Below are 18,824 nucleotides of genomic sequence, written 5' to 3'. Positions count from 1 at the left end.
GCCTGCCTCTTCTGCTTAGTTCGAATCTGTATGCTTATATCGTTCACTGGCTTGCAGATGTTTTTTAGCCATTCCTGATTTTTTTTTCCCTACCTCACTGTTCTCCTGGCCTCAGCTGTAGTAACACGAATGTCATATCTTTTGGTATTATCACACCTGGAGACTTGTTCTTTATTTTTCCTTCTTCCATTTTTTTCTTTCTGTTAGAATTAGAAATTTCCTGTTGATTTACCTTTAGGTTCATTTGCTTCTCCTTTTGTATCAGATCTGAATTGTATAGAATACACTGCAGACATCATGATCCTGGTTAGTGGACAATACCCTAATTCAATTCTTTGTCTCAGAAATTGCTTAGGGTGAAACCTATGTATTCTCAGCTTATAGATGAACCCAAGATAGCATACACTTTATGGGAGCAGCTCTCTGATCTCTATCCCTGATATTCCTGACTCCCTACAACTCTCCAGTTTCAGGCTAAAAAGTTAAAGATTTCCAGTTTCCTCTCTAATGTACAGTTTCCACAATTGTATCTGTATCTATGGCCAACCAAGTGGACTAGAGACCCTCTTCCCCGTGGGAGCGGGAAATGGCAAGTTCCTCTATGATATAGGGACCAAAGTTCCCTCAGTCAGGGGAATTACACTTTTGAAGAGTTTTGGGAACCTAGTCATCTCTTAGCGCCACAGCCATCACACCAGCTTGCTTAAGGACCAGTGTGCTGCTGTGTCAAGTCCTCACCTGCTGCTCCTACTCTAGAGTGTCCTTGGGGAAGACTGCCTTCAACACTCGGTCCAGCTCTTAGAAGTAGATGCAGTGGTGCAAGAGGCAGGCTGCGCTGTGTCTAACACTGACTCCTGATGACTGCGCCAAAGGCCATGTTTTTTCTGAAGATCCTAGATATGCTGAGACCCTCTGGCTTTCAGGATATTTGCATATCCCATCAATTCTAGTAAATATAGAGTTGTTGAACCTAGTATACTTGTGAGAAAAAATGTAATAATCAAAATGCAGCAATTTTGTGTAAGTCTTTCTTGTTAGCACTGCACCATCAAGTCAGAAACAAGTTTCAACTCCCTATGTCCCCTTCGGTGTATTTGTGTAAGCCGTTCATTTGTAAGAGAAAATTTTAAAGATTGGAGTTCACATCTTCAGGGCACCCCAAAATCTCAGCATGCCAATTCTGTCTTTGGTCCCTTTCTTGCATCTAACAGAAAGCAAAGTTGTACTTCAGTGTTAGCCGTTTGTTCTGCTCACTGACTCTCACTTGGACCCCACCTGAGCAATAGCTGTTCTCTGTTCTCATAGAAGTGCTGGGGTATTAGCATAGGAACAACATTCTTGGTTGTGTCTGGTAATTTTTTCATGAAATTTGATATGTTATTTTCTTGATAAGTTAAAAGGACAAGCCTTTTTAAAAAATCATGTGACAAGGATCAAGTTTCAGAACTCAGATGAAAACAGCAGAAACCAGATTACTGCCCTGTCATACTCTCTGGTTTCATGTCATTGAATTGCCTAAGACAAAACTTGATACCCATTCTTCTTTGGTCCCATTAACGAAGCTTGATGTGCAGAGAGCATTCAAGAATTTGCCTCTGTTTGGTTATTGTCGGCTATCTTACAGGCACAATGTAGGCCAGGAAGAGTTAAAATAAGAGAATGTCATTCTTCTGTAGCAGGAAGGAATGAGCTGGAAAGAAAGGCCATTCATTTAGAATAAAGTTCACCTCAGCTGGATCACTGCTTCTCACTAGAGAAGTCAAGTGCCCTTGATCACCATAGATTAAAATATTATCAAAGCCCTAAGCCGGAAATACAGCCTATGAACTGGAACCGGCTGGTTCTCCTCACTTCCTATCCTCACAGCACGAATGTACTTTTAGAAGTTGAGTTACCATGCTGTGGGGTTCAAAATGTCATGATAGCACCAAACTCAGAATGGCTTGCATATGTGCTATGAAGCAGAGGTGGCTGCAATGGAGAAAGGACTTGTTTTGTTGGAAATGGGTAGGCTTCGTTGTTAATGGCACTCTGAGCGAGGAGTGGATATCATTGACTATAGTGCTCAAGTTGTTTAAGAACTTTTACATGGGTCTTCATGATACACATAATCCCAGAAGGTAGGCCATTGGTTCCAAATGATGAAAGTTAGTTAAACTGTCATGGGAGATAAGCAGTACATTCCCAATAGCCAATATGAAGTGATGTGTTCTTTTATTAAGTCCGTTTATGAAAGAAGTGTGACTATGAGACAGGACTTAATTGTCACTCCTCTTATATAGATGGACAGAGTGAAAGTCAGCCCACGCCACAGACTGGAGACAATAAATTGTCTAGATCCCCCTTCCTCCTCACCCCTGAAATTAAGAACAGGAAGGTATCATTGCCATCTTCCCCTTAAACTTGTTTTTCCTTCATTCATGCATGCATGTGTTTGTGTGCCTGCTTTAGGAGACCTGTATCCCATGGTGCTCGTGTGGGCAGGGCAACCTACGGGAGTTACTTCTCTAACAATGCAGGCCCTGGGAATAGAACTTTTACCCACTGAGTCATCACCCCAGCCTCTGATCTTCATTCCAAAGAATCATTTCTTCATAGGAGATGGCTATATGTAGAGAAGCATAAGATATACTGCACTAAATGCTTTTTTAGTCCCAAACTTTTTGCTACGACCCTGCAAATTATACAAAACAAAATTGAGCATATCATCAGAAAAGGAAAAATATGGGACCACCCAGGAACCCAAGGGCAAGAAGGTGACAAAGGGAGCTCCGGCCTTTGACACTGTAGCAGGGTATTGTCATTTCTAAAACGTAGGCTTGAGAATATAATAGTGTTATGAAAAACAGCAACAACAAAGCCAGAAAGAAAGAAAATCTTAATAAGTTTGTAACTTGGGTTGGCCTGGATCTCTGTCCATCTTTGGCTCCATGCATCTAGCAGTTAGACACATCTGCAAGGGACTGCAAGGCAGGATGCTTGAGGATTTCTCATTTAGGTCATATATCCATTCCCACCTTATCCCCTCTGTCTGGGAGGGCGAGGCGCCCTGTGTTCCAGGTTGTGGCCCAAGTCCCACCACCAGAATGAGAAGAGAGAATAACAACAGGATTAGATTTAGACCTCTCCAAAAGCCATCTGCCCCATGTTGGAGCTCACTACCTTATTTTAATTAAAGCCTTTACTGACTAACATGCAGCCTTCTGGAGCCATACAAAATCCATCAAACTTACAAGGTCAGTTTTTCAACCCTTTTCACTCAGAAGCAGCCAAACTGTTTTAATGGTCTGTCAAGGTGTTTGTTCTGTGTCTCTAAGATTTCTGCATCTCCAATAGTTTTGTATATTTTTTAAAGTTATAACTTCTTTTCCCACTATATAGTCTCCCATCACTCTATACTGCACATATGTTCATATGTGGCCGTTATCTTGCACACAATTAGACTGAAATTGCACTAAACCCCTCTTTCCTCATTCCTTGTATTTTGCTGGAACTTTTTAGACCTAAAGATTTAGCTTTCAATTTTAGAAAGTGTAAGTTTAATATAGCCATAAATAATGTGGCATTTTTTGAAAGGTCACATTTTTTATGGTTGGAAGGAAAACTGGAAATATTTGTGAGTCATTTGAATTGTCTAAGTGAATTTAAGTCCAGATTTTCTATCCAAGTTTAGACGCTTAAGTTTAAATGCTGAGTACCCTTATCTGCATATATCTGATTTTAATTTGGGAGATGTGACGCAATGTAATAATACAAGCCCTTGTTTCTAGACCACAGCCATATCTCCTCATTTCAGAATTGAGCTCTGTGTGTCCATGTCAAGTCCCATGAAGCAGGTGCTCTGGCTTTCTCTCCACCTCAGTCATTCATTAACAGGGTGGCTTTGGACTACTTATTTCTTCTCTTGGGTCTTGAGATTTCCTCACATATTAACTTGAAGAAAGAGTTTATATAGCTGTAGACCTTTAGAAAGACCTTGGCCTCGTTTGTGAAAAATAATTCATGGCTGCAGCTGTCATCATTCAGTTGACATATATGTGTGTCTTGAACATCGTAACTTCACTAGTGAAGAGCCCCTGACTTACTTACTTTGCAGTGCAACTATAGACGACCTTCCTCTCTTGGTGCTTCTGGAAGCTCCAAGGCCACACTGGGGCAAGAAGAACAATAATAAATTTAGGAGGCCATAAATGAAATTGTTTAACAGATTGTGTGGATGAAACCTAGCACTCTAAGGAGATCTAAAGGGATAATTGCCATAGAATAAGAATGGTAGTGATATATTTGGAGACACGAAGGAAGTAGAGAATGGAAATTGGAAGAATAAACCTATATATAGTAAGATGAAGCACAGTTTGAGTCCAGAATTGCCATCGTGCTGAACATAACTCTGTGATAAAACACTTGGCTTTAACATGGTTAGAGGTTCAATCCCCAGCAACAGCAAAATAAAAAAACAGAATTAACTATCTTGTGTTCCTTTTGCCTTGGATCCTGGGATTTGTATTTTAATGATTAAAAAAAAAATACAGTATTTAAGTAATCTTGCTTTGTCTGTCATTGGCCAGGCTTTAATTGAGTATTTTACTTTCTCCTTGGACTTCAGAATTAAAAGGGGAAAATAGGAGTGGTCATAAAAAGCAGTAGAAGTAATCAAAGAATGTTAATGACTAAGGTCCACAAGGAGCCATAAACCTTTAGTTCAAAGAGAAGTTAAAGAGACCACCCGTGAAAGAGAACACTGGGGAAGTTCTTGCTCGCTCACTGAGAACTCTGGAGAAACTTAGGTAAATGCAGTTCCTCCTGCAAAGAGAGTCAGCTTGCCTGGAGACTACCTGCCTAAGATCTGCGTTCTGAGGAGATGGGCTGTTTGCCTTCACTTGCTGTTTGTTGACTTGCATTGCATTTGGCCACAAAACCAGCAGTTATTTTATCTCTCATTTCCTTTTTGTTGTTGTTGTTGTTTCTTGCTCTTCCTAGATAGCTCTGGACGGCTCTCCTGGAACTTAACTGTATACCAGGCTCGCATGAGTCCTACTGTCTCAGTCTGCAGATGTATGCTACCACATCATGCTTCCTTCACGCACATTAATCTCTGCTTTTCTGTAACTCCCTACTTTCTATTCTAAAACAAAAGGTAGTACAGAGCAGGAAATGAATTCCTGTGACCATCAAATGAGAACCCAGTAGTTCAACAGCCTATGGAGGCAGAGTTTCTCCCTCAGTATTTATGGATGTACTTAGAATCACTGTTTACCCAAAAGAATGATAAGTTGCATTTGAAAACAGAAACATCTTCCATAGGAAGTATGCACAGTTGTTAATTGGTAAGTGTCCAAATGAATGTGGTAAGTAACCCTGTTTCCTACTACCTGCTATCTAGGGGAGAAAATATATTTCTTAAGCAAGAGCTGTTCAGTTAACAGAGTTTAAAAGCTAACTTTATTGGGAATCTATTCAGCACACTGAGTGGAAGATACATTTGAGCAGCAACTAATTAATGTATGCCAACCCACTGGGGTAAAAATAGTGGCACGAGGAGCCAAGCGATCATGGAGTTGACCCTTCACTCAATCACAAACACTAAATTGGGAATGGTACAGAATTTTAAGTGCCTTTTTTCTTGGGCCTTGCTGTTGTGATCTTTCTTTAGAACTGTTCTGATATACCCTTAGGAAGGCTGGCCTCTGTAGATGTTGTCTGTGCCAGATCGCAGCACAGAACAAGGGCCTGTTCTGTTTAGTTACTGAGAATAGTGCCTAGTCAGTGCTATTTGACAACATGCTGAATTAAGAGAATGTTAGAAGGATGTTTGACAAAGGAAAGTAGGCAGAACGTCTGATGTTTACAAGTTCTGTTTATATGTAAGTTGATAGCGTTGGAAAGCTGTACTTAAAGCTCTCCTTTAAAGATTCTACCGAACACACTGTGGACACAGGATGATTTCATCTGGTTCCAAATATATGCGATCTCTCAGTAGAGTTAATTCTATTTTGGAATCTAATCCTTTTCCTTTCTGTTTTGAAATGTATCAGGCGCTGGTAAGTTGCTTTATGTTAACCAGTCCTGTGCAGTCCTGCTGGCACCCAGGGACACACCTCGCATGGTCCTCCTTCTCTCCTCTCATCTGAGGTCTAAGAATAAGTAACTCTAGGCTCCTTGACATGCATCCCATGAGAAAATTAAATTGTGTTCTTGTATTTATGTGTCAGTACATATCCTGGCCTTATAAAGATCGGTGGCATTTAATGTTGAAAGGGGCATAACTGTGAGCTACTTCTGTACTCTATTTCAGAGTCACAAGGCAAGCATTTATCTTGCCTTTTCTTCATCATCGCTCTTTAGCATATGAAAAGCCTCCTGTGGGGTTCTGAATGCTGCTTCTATTTTTTTAATGAACAGCCTATGGTTTATAGTCAGGTACCAAATAGGAAACAATATGGGATGAAGAGAAAAATACTATAACTCGGGGGATGGGAGGAATTCTTTGAGTCAGGCATCTTCCTTATGTCTCCTTTGGATAGAAGATAAGATCTAGATGATCATTATACTGATGATCGTTATACTCCTTGTAACTGAAAGGCTCAGAGCTTTACCAGCACACATTCAGCCAATGTGTGACACCATGTTCCTCTAAGTATATAAGTAGCAGTCATGTCACATGACAGTGATAATGTGACTGTATACACTGACAATAGAGACTAAGGGAAATTAGAATTAATCCATATTCAAAACCCACACACCATCCTTTGCACTGATGTAATTTTCCTGAGCAGGATAAATGCTAAAATCAGAAAGAGAGAAAGTCAGGGCAGCCATTCCCTAGTGGTTAATCTACTGCTGAAGTGCAGACTTAGGGTAAACTAGTGCAATCTGCCTTATGTCGCTTTTCATCCCCAGCCAACACCTGCACGGCACTTATGATTTGTTGAACACATTTGCCATCCTCTGTCCTTAGTCCTCCGGGCAGATTATGAAAGAATGCTGTCACATTTCTGATTAGGAGAGCCCCTTCCTGGATCTCCTAAGCAACCAGGAACACATATTGAAGGTCAGGCTAGGTCTTCCATCAAGACCAGCCCAGTTTTCCCTGTACTCACATGGGCTTTACCTGTAGTGGCTTTGAGATGGGCAGTTGAGGTGAACTGTGTACGTTCATGTGTGAAACCTGAGCACCTTGTTACCTTTAGTTCTCAGGGGCTTAAGGTTTACACCTCAGGAGCTGGAAGCTGAGGTCTGGTCTTACTGGTGTCACAAGTCAGAGAAGTTTGGGTACATTTCCTCAAATATCAAACAAAAATACTTGAGCTCTAAAATTCTCTGAATCCACACCTAATTGCTGCTGTTTTTCTCAGAATTGTTGCTTAAAGAAAAGTCAACACTGTATGATCAGTCTAGATGTCTATGTTTTTTCTAACTTCTCCCAAGCCAGAATCTCATCACCATTTTGATGTGTAGCAACAAAACTGTTCATAATGGTTCCTGGCAACCTTCCCCCAACAACTTCTATCCTGTGTTACAATGGGTAACAGGAAGCTCCCAGAGGTTAGTCCACAGATATAAAGTGAATGTTGGTACAAAGTACTTGTGCTGCTAAGACTTCTGCTCTCAGCCTAGTGTGGAAGACAGGCCCACAGATAAGACATGCCACTTCAGTTATAAGGACTCTGGGGAAGTGATGCTTACCAAGAGAAGGAAATGGCCCCATCTGTAGAGTGGAAGGACTTGTACCTGCAAAGCCTTCTCCAAATCTTAAAATCTTTTCATACTTAATCTGTTCAAGTGTTTGAGGACCAGGTTTCTCTCTCTCTCTCTCTCTCTCTCTCTCTCTCTCTCTCTCTCTCTCTCTCTCTCTCTCTCTCTCTCTCTCTCTCTCTCTCTCTCTCTCTCTGTCTCTCTCTCTCTCTCTCTCTCTCTCTCACACACACACACACACACACACACACAGAGAGAGAGAGAGAGAGAAAGAGAGAGAGAGAGAAAGAGAGAGAGAGAGAGAGAGAATGAATGTATATATCTAGGTATGTATGTAGGGGGTGTATAAAACATATATTTATAATATATGTTGATGTGTTAGAACAGCGGGTCACGTCAGAACATACCACACTAGGCCCAAACAGTTCCATGTGTAAGAGGTTTAATTGAGAAGGAGAGAGGGGGCAGTGGCGGAAAGAGAGGAGGGAGAGAGATATATGGGTTCTGACGTAGTGGCCATAGGTAAAGGTGGGAAGTGAGCCCAATGGATTCTGGGAATATGGTGGCTGTTGCCCTGGCAACAGGTCTGTGAGACCCGCCCATGCGACTCCACAGGCTTTGGAGGCCCTGGTGCTAACATACCTCCCTTTTTGATATTATAAAGAGAAGGAAAGAAAAAGGGAAGGGGAACAAGGGTGTCATGTCTCTTAAGCTACTTCCTGCTGTCTAGGGGCATTGTCAATGGGGGGTAGCTGGCTTTCACCATTGGGATCCACTTGGTAAACGTTCACATCAGGTTCCTCTGTGGACAGTGGCTCATCTGTGGGCAGCGGCTGGTAATCCTGTAACAGGAGCTGATTAATAGTTTGGTTAGAAATTTTTTGTATTTGTCGTTGAAGAAATGTAGAAACAAGATTAATAAGGCAGGGAGCAAATAATAACACCAGAAAGATGACTAGGAAAGGAGTTACAAACGGGAGTATCCACTTCCATATGGGGTTTTCAAAAATCCCAGAACTGGAGGTCTCATGGTCCCTGAAATTTTTTATGTCTGACTATAGCTCCTGGATTTTATTTATTACTATCCTGGATTGGTTGATGTAGAAACAGCATTCTTCTTGGAGGAACAGGCAAAGACCCCTCTTTTAGCTGTCAGGACATCTAGTCCCTGTCTGTTCTAAAGCACCACGGCTGCCAAAGAATCGATCTGTTTTTGGATAGTAAGCACAGTTTCAGACATTTTTTGAAAATCTCTTTGAAACTGGGAAGTGAATGTATTATATTGGGTCATAGAAGTCGTTATCCCTGCAACTCCAGTACCAATACCTATGGCTATTCCTGTAGCAACCAAGAGTGGCACAACTTGGACTGCCCTCTTGGGCAGCTATCATATCTACAACTGGGATTAGCAGGGGCTCATTTCCCTGGATTACTCCCAGTTCAGGGAAAAGAAGTACTAATTGCAAACTCCTGACCAGCTGGCAGATAGGTGATGATATGCCTGAGTGCCACAAAGAATTGATGTGTTTTGGATTGTAGGGCATTGTGGCAGAGATGATATATCAAGGGTTATGGTTCTATTGCAGTCTAGAGAGCTCAGCATTCCCACTAAATGAGTCCCAGAGGCCTTAAAACACCAAAGAGAGAGACAGAGGTAAGGTATGGAGTCACGACGACATTGGAGCCAGGGCAGCTGACAAAGAGTGAGGTAACGTTACTTGGCAATATCACCAGAGACACTGTAAGTGACAATTGTGAGTTCCAGTGGGTGCACATAACCAGCAGTCCTTAAAGCGTCCAGGTCTGGTGACATTAAGGAGTTGGTATGCTGAGGTCAAGGTCTGAAGTAAAAGGCGAAATGACAAGTTAGTGCCATTTATGAGGGGTGATGTCAAAGAGGTAAGGACCTCGGAAGAGTGCTTGACTATCTACTATCTCCCCTGTTTTTCCGATATCCAGAGGTTGGGCAATTGAGATGTATTTTCTTTGGATATGGATGGTACTTACTGGGGACCCGGGCTGATTTTTACAGTAGAGCTTACCAACAACTCCTGTCTCCCACCTGGAATCCCATGGGTCTTGTATGTAGAAAAAGTGTCTTGCAGTGTTGATTAAAGAAGTGATTGATCCGTGATTCTACCATATGTATCTGACAAGACCAATATGGGCAGCCCCCATATTCGTCTGGCCATTTTCTACAATAATCTTGGTCTAGTCAAAGAGAAAGCAAATATAGAAATTATAATATTTAGAAGGGATTACAGATACCAGGATGATAGCAATTTGGATTGGTTCCTGGCATCCAGCTATGGAGCAGTTTCCTGACCCTATTTGGAAAGACTGTTTGTTATCTATGGGGGTTTCTTGAACCTCGAATCTCCAGATGTAAGGGCTACCCTGGATAGAAATGAACAACAGGGGGAGGACGAGAAACCCATGTCTAATCCAGTGAGGTCAAGCTCAGCTGCCAGAGTGGAGTCTCATTTTTTTGGGATTGGGGACAAGGTGGGCGGTCTCGTTGTCTTCTGGAGCTTAACAGAGCACAGTCCTGTTAAGATTGATGTGTATGAAGAAGAGTCATTTTTAGGTGGAGGAATGAAAGGTTTGAGGTGAGACAGATGGACCCAATGAGAGAGTCCCTTGAGTTCAGCAGCTGTTGGGGTCACAAGAATTACTTTAAAAAGGCCCTGACATTTGAGAGAGAGAGGTGAGAGCCGATGACCTGGAGGGGAATAGAAGGACTTGGTCTCCAATGTTGACAGGCAGTGGACAGGAGACAGTGTATGGCCGAGGCAGATGGTGGTCAGCAAAGTTCCATAGGAGAGAATGGAGGTGGCAAAGTAATGGGGTAAGTAGATGGTCTGCGAGGGGAGAGCATTTAAGTGAAAGACCAGGAGTTAGGACTGGACGTCCATACATGAGTTCAAAGGGAATGAGGAGGAGAGGTCGCTTTGGGAGAGCTCGTAACCTAAAAAGAGCCAGAGGTAGGAGTTTTACCCAATCAAGGTGAAGTTCTTATGATAGCTTAACAAGAGTGGTTTTTAAAGAGCAGTTAGTTCTTTCTACCTTACCAGAAGATTGAGGGTGGTAAGGAATGTGAAAATGCCAGGGGATGTCTAGGGCCCTAGATAGTATTTGGGAGACTTGGGAAGTAAATTTAGGACCATTGTCTGATTGGAGAGAGGCTGGGACACCAAATCGGGGGATGATCTCTTGGAGGAGAAGAGCAGAGACTATCTGAGCCCTTTTGTTAGTAGTGGGAAATGCCTCTACCCACCCTGAGAAGGTGTCCACCAAGACCAGGAGGTACTTGGCACGCCTGACAGTAAACATGTGGATAAAGTCAAGTTGCCAGTCAGTTCCAGGAAGGGAACCTCTAGCCTGATGGGTTGAAAAAGGGGTGCTACGATACCTTGAGTTAGGGTCAGACTTTTGACAGATTTTGCAAGAAGCAGTGATAGATTTTAAGAGGCTTAAGTCCTCAGGAGTAGGCTGCAGGTGGGTCTTAACAAAAGAAGACAATGCTTGGCTGTTAGGATGAAAGAGCTGGTGAAGACAGGACAGAGTTTGGCGGGTGTCAGGGGGTGAAGAAGGCAGAGATGTAGGTTGTAGTGTAAGAATGTCCAGTTTCTTAGCACAGTTTCTAGGAATGCAAGCCCTCCACAACCCAGGTGAGGCCATGTGCTAGAACAATAACTAGCACAGTGCCCAGCTTCTCTCTTCTGGATGCTATATACTGTTGTCACCAAATAAAGCAAGGGAAAGAAGAATGTCAGCTCCCCTTAGCTGTGTAACCACATGCTAGAACTTCTTATCTCCCATTTCTAATTTTTCATCTGTGAGGAAAACTGTGTCCAGAGAAGAAGAGCCTGCTCAGGATCGTTAAGCTTTTCCTCCATCCTGCTACTGCAGCTCAAGTCAGATCACGACTTGTATCCAGCTTCTCTCCATGACACCAAGCTCCTATTTAGTCACCCTTCAGTCAGCTTAATACTGACCTTTCTGGTAGAAGGAAGTAGCTTGTATCTAGCTTGGGAGTGCCCGTGGGAACCTTAGAGGGAGATACGGAAGAGCAGAACCCTGTGGAACTGACAGATGGGACTCTGGAATTTCTTTTTCGGGCTGGTTAAATGAGGAATGATTCCTCTGGCAATAAGATTAGCTTGGGAGACACCATTCCTCCTGAGCTAGCAGGGCAGAGGCTTTACCAGTCTCTGCTAGTGGCTCTACTCTGACTCTGGCTAGCATCATACTTTCCCATGGCTGTAGGTGGGCTACAGGGGGTGGGGGTGACAGGGGAGGAGGACGATTCATACTCTACCTCATAGAGGTAGGACCTTTTTTTCTGAGCAGAGAAGAGTCATCAAGGCTGTCTAAGTAGGATAATAACAACAGTAGCCAATCTGCATCTAGGAGCATCCAGAAGCAGTGAAGTGGTTAGTGGTGGGCAGACATGAAGAGCGGAGACTGGATGAGGGAAATGGGAGATGAGAGGGACTGAGAATAAAGATAAGGCATACCGGCTCAAATGTACTGGGCCTGTATGGATAGGAACAATTTCATGATGACAGCTGCCTACACGGTCGGCCCTTTTATTATGATCATCAGCATTCTATAGAGAAGTAAACTAAAGCACAGAGTGGGATGTTTCTTACTGAACTGAGAAAAGGTTTAACACGTGTGAAACTTTAAATACACTTGCTAACAGAACAGCTAATAGTATATATGTGGTCCCAGGACTTTCAGATAAATAATGCTTTCAAATGACCGTGGGTACAACTGTACTGAATGTTCTTTGTATATCTCCTCAGGAGTATTTGTAAGAATTTCTCTTAAATGGGTAGATAGAAGGTAGTCTAGAATGTTTGCTTAGCATGGCTAAGGCCTTGGGTTCAGAGAGAGCACGCATAGCAAAATGAATGTTGGGAAGACTATCCTCAGCCTCAGTGTGTGCAAATAAGAATAGTTTAAGAAGACCCAAGGTGGTAAGACTGTAGTGGAGACATCTAGACCACACAAAGCATTTGTATATATGAAACCACTTAAGTATTGTATAGTTCTCCCGTGACTAGCTTTAGATTGTACCCTGCACCAGGGAAATGGAAATGCTGACGGTTACATATGGATTCACATATGTATGAGTACATCCATACGTGTGTGTGTGTGTCACCTACCTTGGATTTTTTTTTTTTTTTTTTTTGCATATTGTATGTGTGGTGAGATACACATGTATGTGTGTGGAAGCCATTGGCTCATAGGAGTCTTCCTTGATCATTTCCTGACTTGTTCACTGAGGCAAGATCTCTTTACAGAACCCGGATCTCATCAACACAGCTAGTCTGACTAGCCAGCTTGCTTCAAGAATACCCTATCTCTGCCTCCTGAGTGCTTGAAATACAACTGGGCCGCCAGACCACATAGCTTTTATGTGCGTCCTAAGGATTGACACTAGGATGGGCCATCTCTCTAGCCCCTACCTTGTTTTTTAGACAGACGTCTCATTAGTGTGGAGCTTGCCAGGAGCACTGGCCTCCCTGGCCAGTGTGCCCAGGGGGTCCTCCTGTCTCTGCCTTCCCAGTGCTGGAATTACAAGCACATGCAACTTTTTATAGCTTAAAAACTGGATTCCTAGAGTTGAACTCAGCTATGCTTACTTGCCTAGTCAAGCAGTATGCTAAGCCATCTTCTCAACTGCTGAAAATGTTCATGTTCTTTCCTAACCCAGAAGGTGTATGGTTTGGTGATAGATGAATACCACAGGGAGAAATCTGAGCCTCTCCCTCAAATTGGGAAGTTTAATCCTAGCCATGGTGGCAGTTAAGAGTCTAGTATGGAGATTCCAAGGAATGGTTAGTTCCTCAAAGTAGGTCAGACATTAGATACAACCAGGAGACAGAAGTGTGTGAGCGCCGATAATATTCCTTTCCACCAGTGTCAGCACCTGGTATTTTCAGAATTAGAACATTCTCTGACCCCAGCACCCTCTCTTCTCCTCAGCCCCCAGGCTACTCCTCTGTCTTCTTTCTTACTGGTTAGGGTTGAAAACTAGAGTCAAAGAGCAAAGTAAGAAAGCCTTACAACCTAGGCATAGTGTGTGTGGCAAGAATTCTCAAACTATTTAAGACGTTGACAGTTATGCACGATCAGCTTTTAAAAAGCCAAGTGAAACTGGTGAAAATCACTTCAAATTTTATTCTTAAACATAAACTAATTGGTTTTGGCTGCATTCATCTCTCAATTACATTTATCTGATGTGAAGACTGTGTTTGTCTCCAGAGTCAGGGAGGCACATCCTGTTGGCCTGGTTGTGATATTAATGAAGACGTCGCCCTCATTCTCTGCTCTTCCTCTCAAACCTCAGGCAAAGGAGCAATGATATGATCATGCCTCAAAGTATTCATTGATTTTGATTGATTTGTATGCCTAGAGTCACATTGTATGCAAGGTAATTCGAAAATTACCTTGTAAACATAAAGTTGTACCCATAATACTCAAGTTGAATTCTGTATCTGCCTTGTTTGAAGGACTGGCTTCCCTCATGAATTAGCATCCATGATGGGTAGGACTCTGAGATGGTCCTTTGCCTTTTGTCATTTGGTATTATCAGCACTATGTTGCATCTATGGCAAATGGATTCCATAGATCTAATTAGGATCATTAATTAATTTACTTTAAAGCAAGTAGTATCTCCTGGCCTTTTGTTTTGTTTTAAATTAAGGAGTATCTTAGATTGGGCTGGTATAACAAATGCCATAGGACTAGATGGCTTATGTTAATGGGAATTTAAGTCTCATCCCTCTGAAGGCTGGGAATGTGAAGTCAGGTAGCCAGTATGGCTGGGTTGGGTCAGGAAGGCCTTCTCATTGCAGATTGCTGGCCTCTCCTTGTATCCTCAAGTGGTACAAAAAGAACAAGAGAGCTTTCTGGGGCTCCTTTTATAAAGATGTTAATGTTATTTCTGAAGCTTTATCTTAATTGCATGACTGTCTTCTCAGATCCATCAACCTAGGAACTCCAGGAGAACACAGAGCCAGTACACTGAGGGACAATTAGCCCAAGTAGGCCTGCCTACTCAAAATGCCCTCTTAAAGTCAGGCTGTTCTTTCTCTAGCAGGTCTTAGAGGTATTCAGAGAGTGAGAGGGCTTTGATGTGAGACAGTGCTGTGCTGCTGAGATGGGGGGAGGGCCACAGAAAAGGCCCCAGACTAGCCTTTGACTGAGTAGCAGTCTCTGGCCCACAGTCAGAAAACAAGGTTGTTAGCCCTCCAGCTGAGACCCCACATCCAGATGAGAATATAGCCAGCCAGCAGTGTCAGCCTGATAGATTTGTCAGTGCTTAGCTCGGTCTGACTGTCCCTATATCAGCTGGTCTTTCAATCAGCTTTTTGTCACTTTGACATAGTTCCTACGCAAACAATTTAGAAGTAGAAAGGCTTGTTTGGTTTCAGTCAGGTGACATTAAAGACATATGGTGAAGGAGGCTGCTCACTGCATGGTGTCCAGGAAGCAGAGAGAGAACACAGGAAAATGCAGATAGCACCTTCTGATTAGTTTCTACCTCCAGTTAGCCCATGGAGCTATGAGCTCCTCGGTGGATACGTTTACATGAAGTTAGCACACCCATGGTCCTGTCACCCCTTGCCAGCAGCACCAGCTGGGGACCAAGCCTTCACCTCACAGCATAATTTTAGAGGCTCATGTATTAGCCAAACCATAGCACTGTGTAGGTTTTGAGCAAAACTGAACCATTCCTGATCGAGACAATGCAGGAAGTCAGTGAGTTTCGGTAGGGTAGCAGCAGTTATTCAGTCCAAAGGCACCTGTCCGTATTAGCCCATGTCTGAGAACTCTCTTAAAATATTATTTAATTTGGCATATTTAAGTGTTTCAAGTAGCATCCTGTAACCACAGTTGCTAACAAACTGTCAATCATTCAAACAGTCCCTTTTTTTTTTTTTTTTTTTTTTTTTTGGTATTTCAAGACAGGGTTTCTCTGTGTAGTTCTAGCTGTCCTGGAACTCACTTTGTAGACCAGGCTGGCCTCAAACTCAGAAATCCGCCTGCCTCTCCCTCCCAAATGCTGGGATTAAAGGTGTGCACCACCACTGCCCGGCTCAAACAGTCCCTCTTTTAAAGGTATATGTGCACCATGGTGTGTTAGTGCCCCACAGTGTGTCTTGCCTCACCCCAAACCCATTAGTTTGTGTTTCAGAGCAGAACTTCAGAAACTCACCCTTTAGGACTAGGTATAAAAATTACTTTTTCCTTGGTACCTTTGACCACAGAAAATTGTATTGATTAATTTATAAGCAATAAAACTGGTTAGGAAGTATAACTAACCGTAGTACTAACTTAATTGACAGTTTAGCCATATAATAATTGTAAACTCTTAAAAAAATCTTTTGTTTCTTATTAGTGTTTTATTGTGCATGATGCATAGGGACATGCATGTCACAGCATGTGACAGCCACAGCACATGAAAGGTGAAAGAGCAGCATTGTGGAGTTGATTTTCCTCGTGATTTTGTATGTGTCGTGGGCATCAAGCTGAGGTTGCCAGCCTTGCATGGCGTATACCTGTCATACCATTACCCAGCAAGCCATCTCTCCTGTTTCTTTTCTGTTCGCCTTGTTGCCTGGCTTTGGCTTTAGATATTTAGAAAGAAATGCCATTGATCCTGTTTCATTTTCTGGTTATGCTTTGAGAAGTGGCACCTCAGCGGGGATACTGTGTACTTCCTGTCTACCTTTATTTCCTTGTGACCTTTATCTGACTATAAAATTTGATTTGATTTTTAAAGTGTTTGCCTGTTTCCATCATTTTAATAGATGGTGCCCTTTCTGTTTCCGTTTGTCAGTTGTGTGTATTTGGAAGCCACTGGTGTAGAACGGTGGAAAGCTGCTGTCTGCAAGAGCAGCTCACCTGGAACACGAAACCCTTCCACTGCTACATTGTAATAAAAAGCTGTTCTGTGTACAGAGACTATTAAAATTCATTCCATTTGTGCATTGATATTAGAAGCATTAGTTTCAACATTGACCTATGTTTCTTTAAATATATGCAAGGTTTTGTTTCTTTATATATTATTTGGTTTTGTTTTGAAGGCTGGGTTTTAGTTTTTGGAAGCCACTTAAATGTGAGCCAGGTATTAAAGCTATCAAGTATGTAATTTAAACATGTTCCTAAGACTGTTCCTCTTGTGTAAGTTCTATGTGGTGAGTTTAATTTTAAATTTGACTCATTCACATTTCAAGTTATTTCTCATGGAATGAAGTTCAAGAGACACTGTAGCTAAAGTTGAAACAAAATGACACTGGAAATAACTCAACTTTGAACTTTGACTCGATTTACCCATTTGAAATAAAACTGTTAGGGAGCTAGGGAAACAGCTCAGTCAGTAAAGTGGCTGCCTAGAAAACATGAAGGTCTTAGTCTGATCCCTAGTACATGTGAAAACTGGGCACAGGAGTAGTCTATAACCCAGGGGTGAGGAGACAGGGCTAGTGGGTCCCTGGGGCTCAGTGGCCAGCTATCTACTTTAGTCAGTGAGCTCTAGGATCATTAAGTGAAGACGAAACAAGGAAGACAACCAATGCCGACCCCTATCCCCCTACACAAGAGCACACCACACCACACACACACACACACACACACACACACACACCAACTGTTGGACTTTCCACTGGAAGCAAATCACACTGTTGTTAAAGAAAATGTGGTCACTGCACCTAAGCAATGATCTTTCTCAGTGGACAAGGAATCCACAGTATAAACTAAGTCACAGGGGAGAGTGCTTACTGACTGAGGGAGGAAGCAAAGCAGAGTCCCAGGAGAGCCTCCTGTCCACGGCCTGCTGGACTGAAGCTCTTCACTCTCATCCAGTCATGGTGGCTTCCTTAGCATGGCTTAGAGAACAGGAAGAATTGCTTACAGTCATGCTGTTAATAACAAAGCTACCAGTTAGGGCTGGAGAGATGACTTGGCAAGAATAGCAGTCAAAGGTGAGGAACAGAACTTGGATCCCCAGAACTCACTTCCACACTGGTCAAGTGTCGGTGGCCCACCTGTAACTCCACCCCAGAAAGTTAAATGCAGGGAATCTCCGAAGCAAACTGGCTGTCTAGACTATGAGTTTTAGTGAGCTGTGGAGGCTTTTGCCCTGCCTCAGTTAATAAGGTAGACAGCAATGGAGGAAGACTCACTCCCAACATCTGCCTGGGACTTCCACATTATATGTGTACATATGCATACACGCCTGTACTCATGTGTGTCCCCAGATATGAACACATGCGTATGTATACACACCACACTCACAGACAAAGTAAATAATCTCCATTTAAGCTTCAGCTGCCTGGCAAAGTCCCTGGTTATTTCTGGGATTCCTCACTACTTTCCATGTACCCTGTGGAGTCATCCTATCTTCATAAATTATTAGAACCCGGGAGTTGAAGGAAAACATTCTAGGAGTGTGCCTGGTGCTTTGCTCTTTGATGCCCGGTGGAGTCTGGGATGACACCTGCCTGTACTTGGGTCTCAGTTTCTGTGTACTGTTTGTGGTGTGAGCATCTTCTCACACTGTGTTCTAGAGCAGTGGTTCTCAACCTTCCTAATGCTGCAACCCTTTAATAGGATTCCTCATGTTGTGGTGACCCCAACCATAAAATTATTTTCATTGCTACTTCATCACTGTAATTTTCCTACTGTTAGGAATTTTAATGTAAATATCTGATACACAGGATATCTGATGCAGCCCCTATGAAAGGGTTGTTGGATCCCCTAAAGGGATCGAGACCTACATGTTGAGAACCTCTGTTATAGATACCACTCAGACTGAAAGAGTGATCTTACTGATTGTGAGTATCCAAGCACAAGGGGGCAGGGGTGACAACATGGATCTATCATGCTTCCAGCAGCAGTCTGACTGTGCTGTAGCTTGGTGGGTTTTCAATGAAGCCATTCTCATGAATCTGATCCTTTCCTGAAGTATTCTGCACTACCCACTGGGCACTACACTGGCTCATGGTTTTGAATGTTTATAGAAATGTGAGAACCACAACAGCCCACCTGCTGTTTGCTAAAACTTCCCTTCCATAGAATTCTTATCTTTAAGATGTTAGCTAGTTACAGCT

At 42.7% G+C, this 18,824-nt stretch overlaps 1 protein-coding gene across 2 annotated transcripts in view; it reads left to right on the top strand.

The window, feature by feature from the left end:
- Positions 1-18,824, top strand: part of Garem1 (GRB2 associated regulator of MAPK1 subtype 1) — a 176,820-nt gene that overhangs the window by 37,812 nt on the left and 120,184 nt on the right. The window lies entirely within an intron of this gene.

The sequence above is a fragment of the Mastomys coucha genome, unplaced genomic scaffold (assembly GCF_008632895.1).
Source record: "Mastomys coucha isolate ucsf_1 unplaced genomic scaffold, UCSF_Mcou_1 pScaffold13, whole genome shotgun sequence".
Lineage (NCBI taxonomy): Eukaryota > Metazoa > Chordata > Mammalia > Rodentia > Muridae > Mastomys > Mastomys coucha.
Note: the sequence above shows the minus strand (reverse complement) of the source record. Positions and strands in the feature narration are given on the sequence as shown.